Genomic DNA, 15,195 nt, shown 5'->3' with positions numbered 1-15,195 from the left:
CTTGAACATCTGGAATTTCACAGTTCATGTATTGCTGAAGCCTGGCTTGGAGAATTTTGAGCATTACTTTACTAGCATTACTACTTTCAAATAAAAAAATTGTATTCTTGCTGTTTCTTTACTATACACAGCATGTGGATGAACTTCTTGGGGTTGGCACTATTCTGCAGGTTACAACACATGGATGCCAGGGGCGGGGGGAATCACATTCTTGAGTACACAAGACTTTGCATTTGGAACCCCCTCTGTTCTAGATTCTGCTGTATGTATCTCTTCTTATGATTCTAATTTGGATCCTTTCAGTGTAATAAAACTATAGTAATAAAAAAAAAGAAATGAAGAGGTTTAAAGAGCCATCTCAATCACAGAAGTCATCATATAGTTTGAGAAATCTTCCTACTTGTTAACAACTAGATATATTTCTTTCCATGCTATGGCTATGGATATAGATAGAAATATACACACTTAACACATGCACACAGAGATACATACCCAGCATTCCTTCAAGTGTTTTCCTTTCTCATCAATTACTTCATTTATTTATTCCATCAGTTGAATGTTTCTTGAATACCTATGTGATAGATACTTCAGTTCAGTTCAGTCACTCAGGCGTATCCAACTCTTTGCAACCCCGTGGACTGTAGCACGCCAGGTTTCCCTGTCCATCACCAACTCCCAGAGCCTACTCAAACTCATGTCTATCATGTCAGTGATGCCATCCAACCATGTCATCCTCTGTCATCCCCTTCTCCTCCTGCCTTCAATCTTTCCCAGCATCAGAGTCTTTTCTAATGAGTTGGTTCTTCATAGCAGGTGGCCAATGTATTGGACTTTCAGCTTCAGCATCAGATACTTAAGCACCATCAATACCAAAGATGAGTCAGACACATCTGAGGGGCTTACAGTGTCTGACAGATAGTGAAAGTTGCTCGGTTGTGTCCAACTCTTTTTGTCTCCATGGACTATACAGTGCATGGAATTTTCCAGGCCAGAATACTGGGGTGGGTAGCTGTTGCCTTCTCCAGGGGATCTTCCCAACTCAGGGATCAAACTCAGGCCTTCCAAATTGCAGGAGGATGTTTTTACCACCTGAGCCACCAGGGAATCCCCACAGTGTCTGAAGAATTTACGAAATAGTGAGTAAGACAAAATCGTAAGTGTTATTGCTGGTTATGCTATAGTAAAGAGAGCCACAGAGTAGCAAGTACTAACAAGAGGATGAGTAATTTGGCTTCCTTGGGGTGAGCATATAAAGAGATAACACTTAAGTTGGGTCTAAAGAGTGGGAGGTTTTGAGGTAGAAGAGACTAGGATATTCTAGGTAGCAGGAATTATTCATGTTAAAAAACCCTGGATTTGTGAATATCTACCCTATCCATCTAGTCAAGGCTATGGTTTTTCCAGTGGTCATGTATGGACGTGAAAGTTGGACTGTGAAGAAAGCTGAGTGCCAAAGAATTGATGCTTTTGAACTGTGGTGCTGGAGAAGACTCTTGAGACTCCCTTGGACTGCAAGGAGAGCCAACCAGTCCATTCTAAAGGAGATCAGCCCTGGGTGTTCTTTGGAAGGACTGATGCTAAAGCTGAAACTCCAATACTTTAGCCATCTCATGCGAAGAGTTGACTCACTGGAAAAGACTGATGCTGGGAGGGATTGGGGGCAGGAGGAGAAGGGGACAACAGAGGATGAGATGGCTGGATGGTATCACTGACTCACTGGACGTGAGTTTGAGTGAACTCCGGGAGTTGGTGATGGATAGGGAGGCCTGGTGTGCTGCAATTCATGGGGTCACAAAGAGTCAGACACGACTGAGCGACTGAGCTGAACTGAACCCTATGTGTAGGCATTTCCCCTTATGGCACAAAGAGAAGAGGAATTAAAGAGCCTCTTGATGAAAGTGAAAGAGGAGAGTGAAAAAGCTGGCTTAAAATTCAACATTCAAAAAATGAAGATCATGGTATCCAGTCACATCACTTCATGGCAAATAGATGGGGAAACAATGGAAACAATGACAGACTATTTTCTTGGGTTCCCAAATCACTGTGGATGGTGACTGCAGCCATGAAATTGAAAGACACTTGCTCCTAGGAAGAAAAGCTATGACAAACCTAAACAGCATATTAAAAAGCAGAGGCATTAACTTTGCTGACAAAGGTCTGTGTAGTCAAAGCTATGCTTTTTCCAGTAGTCATGTATGGATGTGAGAGCTAGACAATAAAAAAGTGTGAACCCGGAAGAATTGGTGCCTTTGAACTGTGATGTTGGAGAAGACTTTCGAGAGTCCTTTGGACAGCAAGGAGATCAAACCAGTCAATCCTTAAGGAAATGAATCCTGAATATTCATTGCAAGGAGTGAGGCCGAAGCTGAAGCTCCAATTCTTTGGCCACCTGATGTGAAAAGCTGACTCATTGGAAAAGACCCTGATGGTGGGAAAGATTGAAGGCGGGAGGAGAAGGGGACGACCGAGGATGAGATGGTTGGATGGCATCACCGACTCAGTGGACATGAGTTTGAGCAAGCTCTGGGAGATGGTGAAGGACAGCGAAGCCTAGAGCGCTGCAGTCCATGGGGTTGTAAAGAGCAGAAAATGACTGAGTGACTGAACAACAACGTATGTAGGGCTGATCAAATGAATTCTAAGTGGGTAATGGCTGCTGGGGTTCAAAGGTGAAGGACCTCATACTCCAGGCTCCATTTAAGTCTCAATCACCTGTGGCCTGGCACAGGCCATTATCAACCCCTTCAAGGCCAAGGATCATTTTGTTATCTGCCTGATCAGTTATCCCAGGGTGGTCTGTTTGGGTATGCAAATAAGGCCCGTCTGTGCATTAAGCAAACCTCCATTCTTGCTGAAGCAGTGCTTTGCTTAATTAAGCCCCTTTGTCTCTTCAGGTGTACTTCTTTCAGAATCTAATAGTTAACAACACCCAGATTGCTTCACAAGACCTCATTTGCAATGACCTAGGAAACCCAACTTTGCTAATCAGCAAGGAATAACTCCTCAGGCTGGCAACTGGGTCAAAATGTTAATTACTCCCCAGTTGTCACATTTTTTTTTCTTTTTTCATTTGCTCTTTCACCTTTTCAGAGACTTTAATGGAGTTTGAATTTTCCTTACTGCTGAAACTACTATGGTGTTAAAAATAAGTTAGCCCTTTGCCTGTCTCCTGGGCACCTATGATCTCAGCCATCCTTGTCTTCTCTTTCCAAGTTAATTATATTCAGTGTGAGCTTGAATTTTCAAATCCATCTGTTTTCTTCATATCTGTAGAAAATTTATTTATATCTACTCTTTTAAATAGAAAAGAGATGGAACAACAGTTTCCTCGTACTTTAAGCCTTTTGAGTTCTATGCCATAACCATTTCTTTTAGAATAAAATCAAGGGGAGAGAAATTATTTCACAGCTGCTCTGTGTCTAAGCACTGATGAAAAACTTCCCAATACAGCTAAGGTCTGTGTCTGTGATTCTCTTCTCTAAGCACCTATCACACTTTATAGTTAAGTATGTATTTATGTGTTAGCATTTTTAATGCTAGCTGGCTCATAAACATTGCAAAGGCAGGAAGATATTTTGTTTGTCAATCTATGTCTGAATCAATATATTACCTGGAATATGCTAGGTGCTCAATAAATATTTATAGAATGAAGGAAGAAAGGGAGGACTCAAGATTTATAATAACTAACACTTCAGAGACTCACACTTGTTTTTATCACCAAGTACCATTTTATTAATTTTTACTTTCATGGATGCTGTTTCGGTTACCTATTGCTTCAGAACAAATTGCCCCAAAGCTGATGGTTTAACATGTAAACAGTTTCTTATTTTTCACTGTTCTGTGGCTTGGCTGGATGCTTCCTCTGTTGCCCTCTTCTGGGTCACTCACTGTGAACGCTGGACAGTCAGCTGGGCTGTCAGATCCAAGATGGTTCGGTTGTGTCTGGCAGTTGGTGTTAGCTACCAGCTGGGTTATCTCAGTTGTGTTCTGGGTAGCCTCTCATCCTCCACTAGGCTAGATTGGCTCTCATACACAGTGTCTTGGTGCAGGATTCCAAGAGGGCAAATGTGGAAGTTTCAAGGCCTTTTGAGGCCTAGACTTTGGAAAACTTTTCCTCTAAGATTCAGTACAAGGATGTCCGCTCTGGCCACTTCTGTTTGACTTAGTACTAAAAGTCTAATTAGGCAAGAAAAAGGAATAAAAGACACCAACTAGGAAAGGAAGAAGTAAATTTTTTTCTGTTTGCAGATGACATGATCATATATGTAGAAAATCCTAGACTCAACAAAAAACTATTAGAACTAATAAATGAATTCAGTAGTCTCAGGAACATACAAAATCAATACACAAAAATGAGTGAAATTTCAATGCACTAACAACAAACTATCTGATGAAATTAAGAAAACAATCTCATTTATAATACCAACTGAAAGAAAAAAATAGGAATAAACTTAACCAAGGAGGTGAAAGGCTTGTATACTGTAAATTAAAAACATTGATGAAAGATATTAAATGAAACACCAATAGAAACATATCCTGGGTTCGTGAATTGGAAACAGTAATATTGTTAAAATATCCATATCACCCAAAGTGATCTATACATTCAGTGCAATTCCTACCAAAATCCCAATGACATTCTTTACAGAAATGGAAGAAACAACACTGAAATTCATATGGAAATACCAAAGATCCCCCATAGCTAAGGCACTCTTAAATAAGAACAAAGCTGGTGGCATCATAACTACTGATTTCAAAATATATTAAAGGCTATAATATTCAAAACAATATGGTACTTGTACCAATGAAACAGAATAGAGAACCCAGAAATAGATCTATGCATTTATTGTCAACTGATATTTGACAAGGTGCTGAGAATACACAGTGGGGAAAGGACAACCTCTTCAATAAATAGTATTGGAAAAGCTGGATACCTACATGCAGGAAAATGAAACTGGGCTCTTATCTCACACCATATACAAGTATCAACTCAAAATGGATTATAATTTAAATCTAAGACCTGAAGCTGTAAAACTAGAAGAAGAAAACATGCGGGAAAATTATCTTGACATTGGTCTTGGCATTGGTTTCATGGATATGACATCAAAAGCACAGGCAATTGATGACTGATTAAATAAAAATGCTTCTGCAAAGCAAACAAAATAAAAACAAACAAAAAACCACCACCACCAAAAAAAAAAAAAACACACAAAAAACAAAACACTCAAACCAACAAACCCAATCAATAGAGTGAAGAAACAACCTATTAAATGAGAGAGAACATTTTCAAACCATGTATCTAATGGGAGGGTTAATGTCCAAAATATATAAGGAATTCAAATAACTCAAAACAACCTGATTAAAAAATGAGCAATGGACCTGAATAGACATTTCTGCAAAGAAGACATACAAATAATTAACAGAGGATAAATTGCTCAACATCATTAGTCACCAGGGAAACCCAAATCCAAATGACAATGAGATAGCACTTCACACCTGTTAAAATGGCTATTACCAAATGATAAATGATAAATGTTGGCAAGAATGTGGCGAAAAGGGAACCCTTATACACTGTTGGTGGGAATGTTAATTGGTCCAGCCATTACGGACAGCAGTATGGTGATTCCTCAAAGTGAGATGGATGAACCTGGTGCCTCTTAATACAGAGTGAAAGAAGTCAGAAAAAGAAAAACAAGTATCATGTATTAACACATACATGTGGAATCTAGAAAAATGATACTGATTAATGTAGTAGAGAATGGACTTGTGGGCACAGTGGGGGAAGGTGAGGGTGGAATAAATTGAAAAAGTAGCATTGGCATATATACATGATCATGTGTAAAACAGATAATGGGAAGTTGCTGACTTACACAAGGAGCCAACCTGTTGCTCTGTGATGACCTAGAGGGGTGGGATGGGGAGAGGAGGGAGGCTTGGGAGGGAAGGGATATTTATATATAATTATGGCTGATCCACGTTGTATGGCAGAAACCAACACAAAATTGTAAAGCAATTTTCCACCAGTTAAAAAATAAACAAAATTTAAAAAAGAAATACAAAAAATAAAATTGTAATAAAGAAATAATAGAATTGCCACATGATCTATCAGTCCCACTTCTGAGTACATATCCAAAAAAACGAAGTGCTCAGGATTAATTAAATTTGTTAGCAAAAGATAGATATTTGCTTTGAAGTTTTTCAGGGAGGTAGCAAATGTATTCAGTTTTGTAAGTTAAGGAAAGCACCCCACTTTATTTAAGATGCTACAGAAACAAATGCATTCTCAGTAGAAATCAGGCAGTACTTTAGAATTGTTTTTTGCTTTTGATTAGGGGGTGACTTTACACTTTTAAATAGGATTTTGATAGAAGAGTATACCTTTAAAGCTGTATCCCAGAATTGCGTTCCTAATAATAGTGTGATGAAACCCAGGATAGCTTTTCATCCTCAAGAAACTCAAAGCTTTATTTTCAGGATGTAGTGTTAAGATTTTCAGTTGTTAAAGTAGCAAGTGCTTGTGGCTTTGTTGCTATAGAAATATAATTTATTTCAAAATTATTTACATTTTTTCCCTCAAACTTGTGCCTAAAAAAGTAAAACATTTTACGAGGTGTTTAAATCAATTTTGATCCTTTTATATGATTTATTTATGTGTTTGGATTGAGTATTTATTAGCAGCGAGGAAATCACTTGATGGACAGTTCTTTCATTGAGTAATAGAGATGAGCACACGTAATCTTAGAAGAAAATGCGTCAAATGTTAATTGTCAATCTTGTTTTTTTTCCCTCAACTTTGTGATGTGCGTTTTCCCATGTTAGTGTTTCTGATGGAGTGCAGTATACTAGTAATGTGAACATTTATTGTTGTATTTTAGTTTCCCAAAGGCACATCAATGGCACATTTTACAAATCCATTGAATTTTTAAATTTATTCTTGGCTGTGCTGGGACTTCACTGCTGTGTGGGCTTTTCTCTAGCTGCAGTGTGAGTGGAGGTTACTCTCTAGGTGTGGTGCACATGGGTTTCAGTAGTTGTGGTGTGTGGATTCAGTAGTTGCGGTTCCCAGTCTCTGGAGCACAGGCTCAAGAGTTGTAGCACACAGGCTTAGTTGCTCCACGGCATGTGGGATTGTCCCAAACTAGGAATAGAGCCAGTGTCTCCTGTATTGGCAGGGGGACTGTTCACCACTGAGCCACCAGGCATGCCCTTCCACTATAATTTAGAGTTGAGAAATTGCTGTAGATTGTTTTCTGGTTCACCCAGGAAGGTTGAGTTGATCTGCAGGAAACAGGAGACACTGGATATCCAGTCCTTGAGACTGGATGATGTCTTGCTGCTGCTGCTGCAACAAAGTCACTTCAGTCGTGTCCGACTCTGTGTGACCCCATAGATGGCAGCCCACCAGGCTCCCCCATCCCTGGGACTCTCCAGGCAAGAACACTGGAGTGGGTTGCCATTTCCTTCTCCAGTGCATGAAAGTGAAAAGTGAAAGTGAAGTTGCTCAGTCGTGTCCGACTCCTAGCAACCTCATGGACTGCAGCCTTCCAGGCTCCTCCGCCCATGGGATTTTCCAGGCAAGAGTACTGGAGTGGGGTGCCATTAAGCCATTACAAATTTTTTCATTTCATTGGAGCCCAACATGGGTGTAAATTGTTCTGTGAATGTTGTTGTTGTTTAGTTGTTAAGTCTATTGCAACCCCATGGACTGTAGCCAACCAAGTTCCTTTATACGTGAGATTTCCCAGGCAAGAATACTGGAGGGGGTTGCTATTTCCTTCTTCAGGGATCTTCCTGACCCAGGGATCGAACCTGCCTCTCCTGTGTTGGCAGGAGGATTCTTTACCACTGAGCTTCTAGGGAAGCCCCTCTGTAAATACATATTAAATGATAAATTTGCAAACACCAAAAATCAAAATACCAGTTTAGCCTAGTGTTTTGCATGGACTATAGCTGTGTATGAGCTAATAGCTAAAAGGGCAAATGAAACAATTTGCTACTATCCCTTGTGGGTGAAGTCAGAAAGGAGTTATAGCTGTAGGCTTAACCTTAGGTGAGGGAGGAGGCTACCTACAGAAGGAACCAAATTCTTGGGATAGAGAGGTGTCAACAAAAAATGGAATATTAAAAGAAAATATTGTTAAATTTTATATTTTGCTCTGGGCTTATTCCATTGAGCTCTTTGAAGTAAATGGAAAATTAATCTTTGCCTTCCTGACAAGAAGTCCAAAGCAATCAGGAAGACTTGGATATTTTTTAAAAAGTGTACAACTTCTAAAACATAATTCAATCCAGTCTTAATTCGCTCACTGAAGTCTCAGCAATTTGTTAAGCCCATTTGGTGTGGATTCTTTCTTACCAGTTCTGTGAAAATCTCAGGGCTGGTTTCTCTCTGCTCACATTAGGTACAGGCCTCTGGGCACACACTGCTGCTGCTGCTGCTGTGCCGCTTCAGTCGTGTCCGACTCCATGTGACCCTATAGACGGCAGCCCATCAGGCTCCTCCGTCTCTGGGATTCTTCAGGCAAGAACACCGGAGCTGGTTGCCATTTCCTTCTCCAATGCTTGAAAGGAAAAGTGAAAGTGAAGTCACTCAGTCGTGTCCGACTGTTAGTGACCCCATGGACTGCAGCGTTCCAGGTATCTCCATCCGTGGGATTTCCACTGTTGCTGCTACTGCTGCTAAGTCGCTTCAGTCGTGTCCAACTCTGTGCAACCCCAGAGATGGCAGCCCACCAGGCTCCCCCATCCCTGGGATTCTCCAGGCAAGAACACTGGAGTGGGTTGCATTTCCTTCTCCAGTGCATGAAAGTGAAAAGTGAAAGTGAAGTCCAACTCTGCGACCCCATGGACTGCAGCCTACCAGGCGCCTCCGTCCTTGGGATTTTCCAGGCAAGAGTACTGGAGTGGGGTGCCATTGCCTTCTCCAGAGTGCACTGGACTGTGTTAAAAATAATTTGATCTAACTGAGGTTCATTTGATAGTCTCTAAAATATCTTTCAGGTCCAAGGTTCCATGATCACTGTGATATCATACTTTTAAAAGGTAGGATTACTATACAGTAATTCCTGGGATGGCAAATGTAATGCAAGTGCCTAGGTTTCTGAGAATCTGGTGTGATGAGTGCCTTCAGACAATTAGCCATATTCTATACAGTCAGCAAAAACAAGACCGGGAGCTGACTGTGGCTCAGATCATGAACTCCTTATTGCCAAATTCAAATTTAAATGGAAGAAAGTAGGGAAAACCACTAGACCATTCAAGTATGACCTAAATCAAATCCCTTATGATTATACAGTGGAAGTGAGAAATAGATTTAAGGGACTAGATATGATAGACAGAGTGCCTGATAAATTATGGACGGAGATTCATCACACTGTACAGGAGATAGGGATCAAGACCATCCCCATGGAAAAGAAATGCAAAAAAGCAAAACGGCTGCCTGAGGAGGCCTTACAAATAGCTGTGAAAAGAAGAGAAGCAAAAAGCAAAGGAGAAAAGGAAAGATATAAGCATCTGAATGCAGAGTTCCAATAGCAAGGAGAGATAAGAAAGTCTTCCTCAACGATCAATGCAAGGAAATAGAGGAAGAAAAAACAGAATGGGAAAGATTAGAGATCTTTTCAAGAAAATTAGAGATACCAAGGGAACATTTCATGCAAAGATGGGCTCGATAAAGGACAGAAATGGTATGGACCTAACAGAAGCAGAAGAGATTAACAAGAGGTGGCAAGAATACACAGGAGAACTGTACAAAAAAAGCTTCAAGACCCGGATAATCCCGATGGTGTGATCACTCACCTAGAGCCAGACATCCTGGAATGTGAAGTCAAGTGGGCCTTAGAAAGCATCACTACGAACAAAGCTAGTGAAGGTGATGGAATTCCAGTTGAGCTATTTCAAATCCTGGAAGATGATGCTGTGAAAGTGCTGCACTCAATATGCCAGCAAGTTTGGAAAACTCAGCAGTGGCCACAGGACTGGAAAAGGTCAGTTTTCATTCTAATCCCAAAGAAAGGCAATGCCAAGGAATGCTCAAACTACCGCACAATTGCCCTCATCTCACATGCTAGTAATGTTCAAAATTCTCCAAGCCAGGCTTCAGCAATACGTGAACCGTGAACTTCCAGATGTTCAAGCTGGATTTAGAAAAGGCAGAGGAACCAGAGATCAAATTGCCAACATCCGCTGGATCATGGAAAAAGCAAGAGAGTTCCAGAAAAACGTCTATTTCTGCTTTATTGACTATGCCAAAGCCTTTGACTGTGTGGATCACAATAAACTGTGGAAAATTCTTCAAGAGATGGGCATACCAGACTCCCTGACCTGCCTCTTGAGAAACCTATATGCAGGTCAGGAAGCAACAGTTAGAACTGGACATGGAACAACAGACTCGTTCCAAATAGGAAAAGGAGTACATCAAGGCTGTATATTGTCACCCTGCGTATTTAACTTCTATGCAGAGTGAAAGTGAAAGTGAAAGTGAAGTCGCTTAGCCGTGTCTGACTTTTTGCGACCCCATGGACTGTAGCCTACCAGGCTCCTTGGTCCATGTGATTTTCCAGGCAAGAATACTGGAGTGGGTTGCCATTTCCTTCTCCAGGGTACATCATGAGAAATGCTGGGCTGGAAGAGGCACAAGCTGGAATCAAGATTGCCAGGAGAAATGTTAATAACCTCAGATATGCAGATGACAACACCCTTATGGTAGAAAGTGAAGGAGAACTAAAAAGCCTCTTGATGAAAGTGAAAGAGGAGAGTGGAAAAATTGACTTAAAGCTCAACGTTCAGAAAACTAAGGTCATGGCATCTGGGCCCATCACTTCATGGCAAATAGTTGGGGAAACAGTGGAAACAGTGACAGACTTTATTTTTTGGGGCTCCAAAATCACTGCGGATGGTGATTGCAGCCATGAAATTAAAAGACGCTTACTCCTTGGAAGGAAAGTTATGACCAACCTAGATAGCATATTGAAAAGCAGAGACATTACTTTGCCAACAAAAGACTGTCTAGTCAAGGCTATGGTTTTTCCAGTGGTCATGTATGGATGTGAGAGTTGGACTGTGAAAAAAGCTGAGAATCAGCAGAAAAAAGCTGATGCTTTTGAACTGTGGTGCTGGAGAAGACTCTTAAGAGTCTCTTGGACTGCAAGGAGATCCAACCAGTCCATTCTAAAGGAGATCAGTCCTGGGTATTCATTGGAAGGCATGATGCTAAAGCTGAAACTCCAATACTTTGGCCACCTCATGTGAAGAGTTGACTCATTGGAAAAGACTCTGATGCTGGGAGGAATTGAGGGCAGGAGGAGAAGGGGACGATAGAGGATGAGATAGCTGGATGGCATCACTGACTCGATGGATGTGAGTTTGAGTGAATTCCAGGAGTTGGTGATGGACAGGGAGGCCTGGCGTGCTGCGATTCATGGGCTTGCAAAGAGTCGGACACGACTGAGTGACTGAACTGAACTGAACTGACAACATATTTTACTAATTATTACATCTTTACTAATTCTTCATTTTTGTTCAGGAGAAACTATGTTAAGAAAATATGAAATATTTTTACGTAAGAAAATATTAAGAATAGAAGTGACAAACTACAAATAAATTAATACACAAGCAATTTTTATTCACAAATTGATTTGTATTAATCAAAATTTAAATGTTTCACCTAAAATAGAATAAGTATGGAGGAAGGATACAGTTATGAGTTTTTTTTTTTTACCTTTTTTTTCTAAGTCACTTCAGTCGTGTCCGACTCTGTGTGACCCCATAGACGGCAGCCCACCAGGCTCCCCCATCCCTGGGATTCTCCAGGCAAAAACACTGAAGTAGGTTGCCATTTCCTTCTCCAGTGCATGAAAGTGAAGTGAAAGTGAAGTCGATCAGATGTGTCCAACTCTTAGCGACCCCATGGACTGCAGCCTACCAGGCTCCTCCATCCATGGGATTTTCCAGGCAAGAGTACTGGAGTGGGTTGCCATTTCCTTCTCCAAGGTATGAGTTTACATAATGACAAATACCTAAATATTAATTAAATGAATGAAACTGATCATTGATTTCTCTTGAAAGGAAACATGTAAACATATCATGAACACAAATACAAAATACACAGAAAAATCTCTGTCAGACAATCTCTGCCAATCTGCATGTATATGTTTTTGCATAGAAAAGCTATGTAAATGCACAAAAATAAATTTAATAGTCACGCTTTTTCTTTTATACTTTGATTAAGTGCTCACTTTTTAAATATAATCATAATAAGTTTAAATTAAAATAATTCAGTGACCACTTTATATACTGGACTTATGTGAGGCATGTTGGTAATGTTATTAGAAAAATGTCTGTTGGTTTAAAGCCATTTACATTTTTAGAATCATATATTTTCCATATTAAAAAGACAACAGAGGTAAACTCTTCCATTGCTTTTCAGTCATCAAATAATAACTTCTGTTTATGGTGACAGACCCTGTCTATTTATAAGACCAATTGTGTTGGGTCTTCAGATGTCAGGGTTGTTCACTGAACCCTGATTGCTTAGAGAATGGGGAATGAAAGTTCCAGGCATTGTAGCCGTAGCACAGCTTTTGATGGAAACTATAAAAGAACACCCAGCCTTTGTGTGTGGCTCTCTAGATCTCAGTTACAGAACTGAAATAGCTCAGATATGACCTGTCTCCATTTGTAGTTCTCACACTGTTTATACAGCCTTTCATCCAGATATGCGTTTGGATATTGCCTTGTTCCAAAATGGTCTCTAAAAGATCTAGAACCAAGTACATTGGGTTAAAAGTCATCTGTCTTGATAACTGAGATATAAAAGTGGAGATCAGGTTATTAAAAATCTGGTTTCCATGACTCTTTTATATAAAGGGCTGATTATTATTAAAAATTAGCATCAGTTTTAAATGGCCATGAAGCAAGCAGTTTTAAGTATTTAGACAAAGGGGGTGGGCTTACAGATTCAGCCCCAAATAAAATAAAATATTTACCTTTGTTGAGAGTGTTGGCTTTAAAAGCATTTTTTCTTACTGTATCAAAGGACATATTTTATACAAATCAAAAAAGGAAAATACAGACATAATGAACATCTATGAGATTAAAAGCTCATTGCTTTCTGCAGTCTTGACCAAATATTCACTCTAACCTAAAGAGAATGTGCCTGAGTGGGCTTAATATCCTGAAAAGTGAAAGTGAAAGTTACTCAGTTGTGTCCGACTCTCTGCAATCCCATGGACTGTAGCCTGCCAGGCTCCTGTCTCCATGGAACTTTCCAGGCAAGAATATTGGAGTGGGCTGCCATTTCTTTCTCCGGGGGATTTTCCTGACCTAGGAATCAAACTGGGGTCTCCTGCATTGCAGGAAGATTCTTTACTGTCTGAGCCACTAGGGAAGCCCAAATATAATGCAGATGCTGGTCTCTATCACTTGTAGATAAGAGAACAAAGCTAAATACAAAATAATATGCATAAACTTATTTCTTTAAGAATATGAACTGATTTCTTTCAGACTTAGTTCTTTTCCTGTAGGGGTGTAGGAAAATGCAAAAAACCTAATAACAATAAAACCCAATTACTGGCTCTTTTCAAGATGATGGGTACAGGTTGCCAAGGGGTGCAGTAAGAAGAAACAGGTAGACTTGGATGTCAGTCTAGCTCTCATGTGCTGTGCAGTGTTACAACCATTGCTTAACCTTTCTGAGCCTGAGTAAACTGAGGTAATACTTAACTTCACAGGCGTGTCACATGTAATCTTACACATCAGGGTTTCCCAGGTGGCGCTAGTGGTAAAGACCCTTCCTGTCAATGCAGGAGATACAAGAGATGTGGGTTTGATCCCTGAGTCGGGAAGATTCCCTAGAGGAAGGGGTTGCAACCTGCCCCAGTATTCTTGCCTGGAGGATCCCATGGACAGAGGAGCTTGGCAGGCTATAGTTCATAGGGTCACAAAGAGTTGGATACAATTGAAGTGACTTAGCACAGATGCAATCTTACTTGTTATATGTGTTCATTACATGCTTATGGTCATGCTAACAGATACGGCTGATTATTGAAGGCATTAGATTAGACCACATGAAATTGACATTTTTATAGATTTTAAAAATGGCCAAATTTCAGGTCTCACTGTAAGGTGAGACCCTCTTAGGAACCTCAAGGGCACTGGTGCAGTGAGGCCATAGTGTACACGGCAAGGTCAGTTTCCTTGGTGAGTTTTCACCTGATGATCAGGGATGGCCATATCCATCAGTGACAAGTTTGTAAGATACTGGAAATAACGTTCACAGGCATGGAACTCTGGTCTCTTTGACTATCACACTTCCTAATGTCTACACAGACATTTATTTTATGTGTCACTAAGGTTATATTAAACTCACTGCATTTGAGTGGTTACAGCACTGTTTCTGAGTCGCAGGGACACAAGAATCATGGACCACAAGCACACTGTTTAACCTGCTCTTTCTAATAATACCAATGACACAGGCAAGCCTGTCTAGACTTTTTTTTTTCTATTTTTTAAAAAAAATTTAATTGGAGAATAATTGCTTTACAATATGGTGTTGGCTTCTGCCATACAACAGTATGAATCAGCCACAAGTATGCATATGTCCCTTCCCTCCTGAACCTCTCCCCCAACCCGCACCCCCATCCCACCCCTCTAGGTTGTCACAGACACCAGGCTGAGCTCCCTGCGCCTGTACAGCAGCTTCCCACTAGCTGGCTATTTTACACACAGCAGTACACATACGTCAGTGCTGCTCTCTCGGTTCGTCCTACCCTCTCCTTCCCCGGCTGTATCCAAAATCTGTTCTTTACATCTGTCTCTTCTCCTGCTGTGCAAACAGGTTCAACAGTACCCTAAAACACTAGGAATAAAACTACCATATGACCCAGCAATCTCACTACTGGGCATATACCCTAAGAAAACCATAACTGAAAAAGACACATGTACGCCAGTGTTCACAGCAGCACTGTTAACAATATCTGGGACATAGAAGCAAACGAGATGTTCAACAGCAGATGAATGGATAAAGCAGTTGTGGTACACAGATACAGTGGAATATTACTCAGTCGTAAAAAGGATGCGTTTGAGTCAGTTCTAGTGAGGTGGATGAAGCTGGAGTCTGTTATACAGAGTGAAGTAAGTCAGAAAGAGAAAAACAAGTTTTGTATACTAACACATATTACAGAATCTAAAAAATGGTAC

The sequence above is a fragment of the Ovis canadensis genome, chromosome 8 (assembly GCF_042477335.2).
Source record: "Ovis canadensis isolate MfBH-ARS-UI-01 breed Bighorn chromosome 8, ARS-UI_OviCan_v2, whole genome shotgun sequence".
In the NCBI taxonomy this organism is placed as follows: domain Eukaryota; kingdom Metazoa; phylum Chordata; class Mammalia; order Artiodactyla; family Bovidae; genus Ovis; species Ovis canadensis.
Note: the sequence above shows the minus strand (reverse complement) of the source record.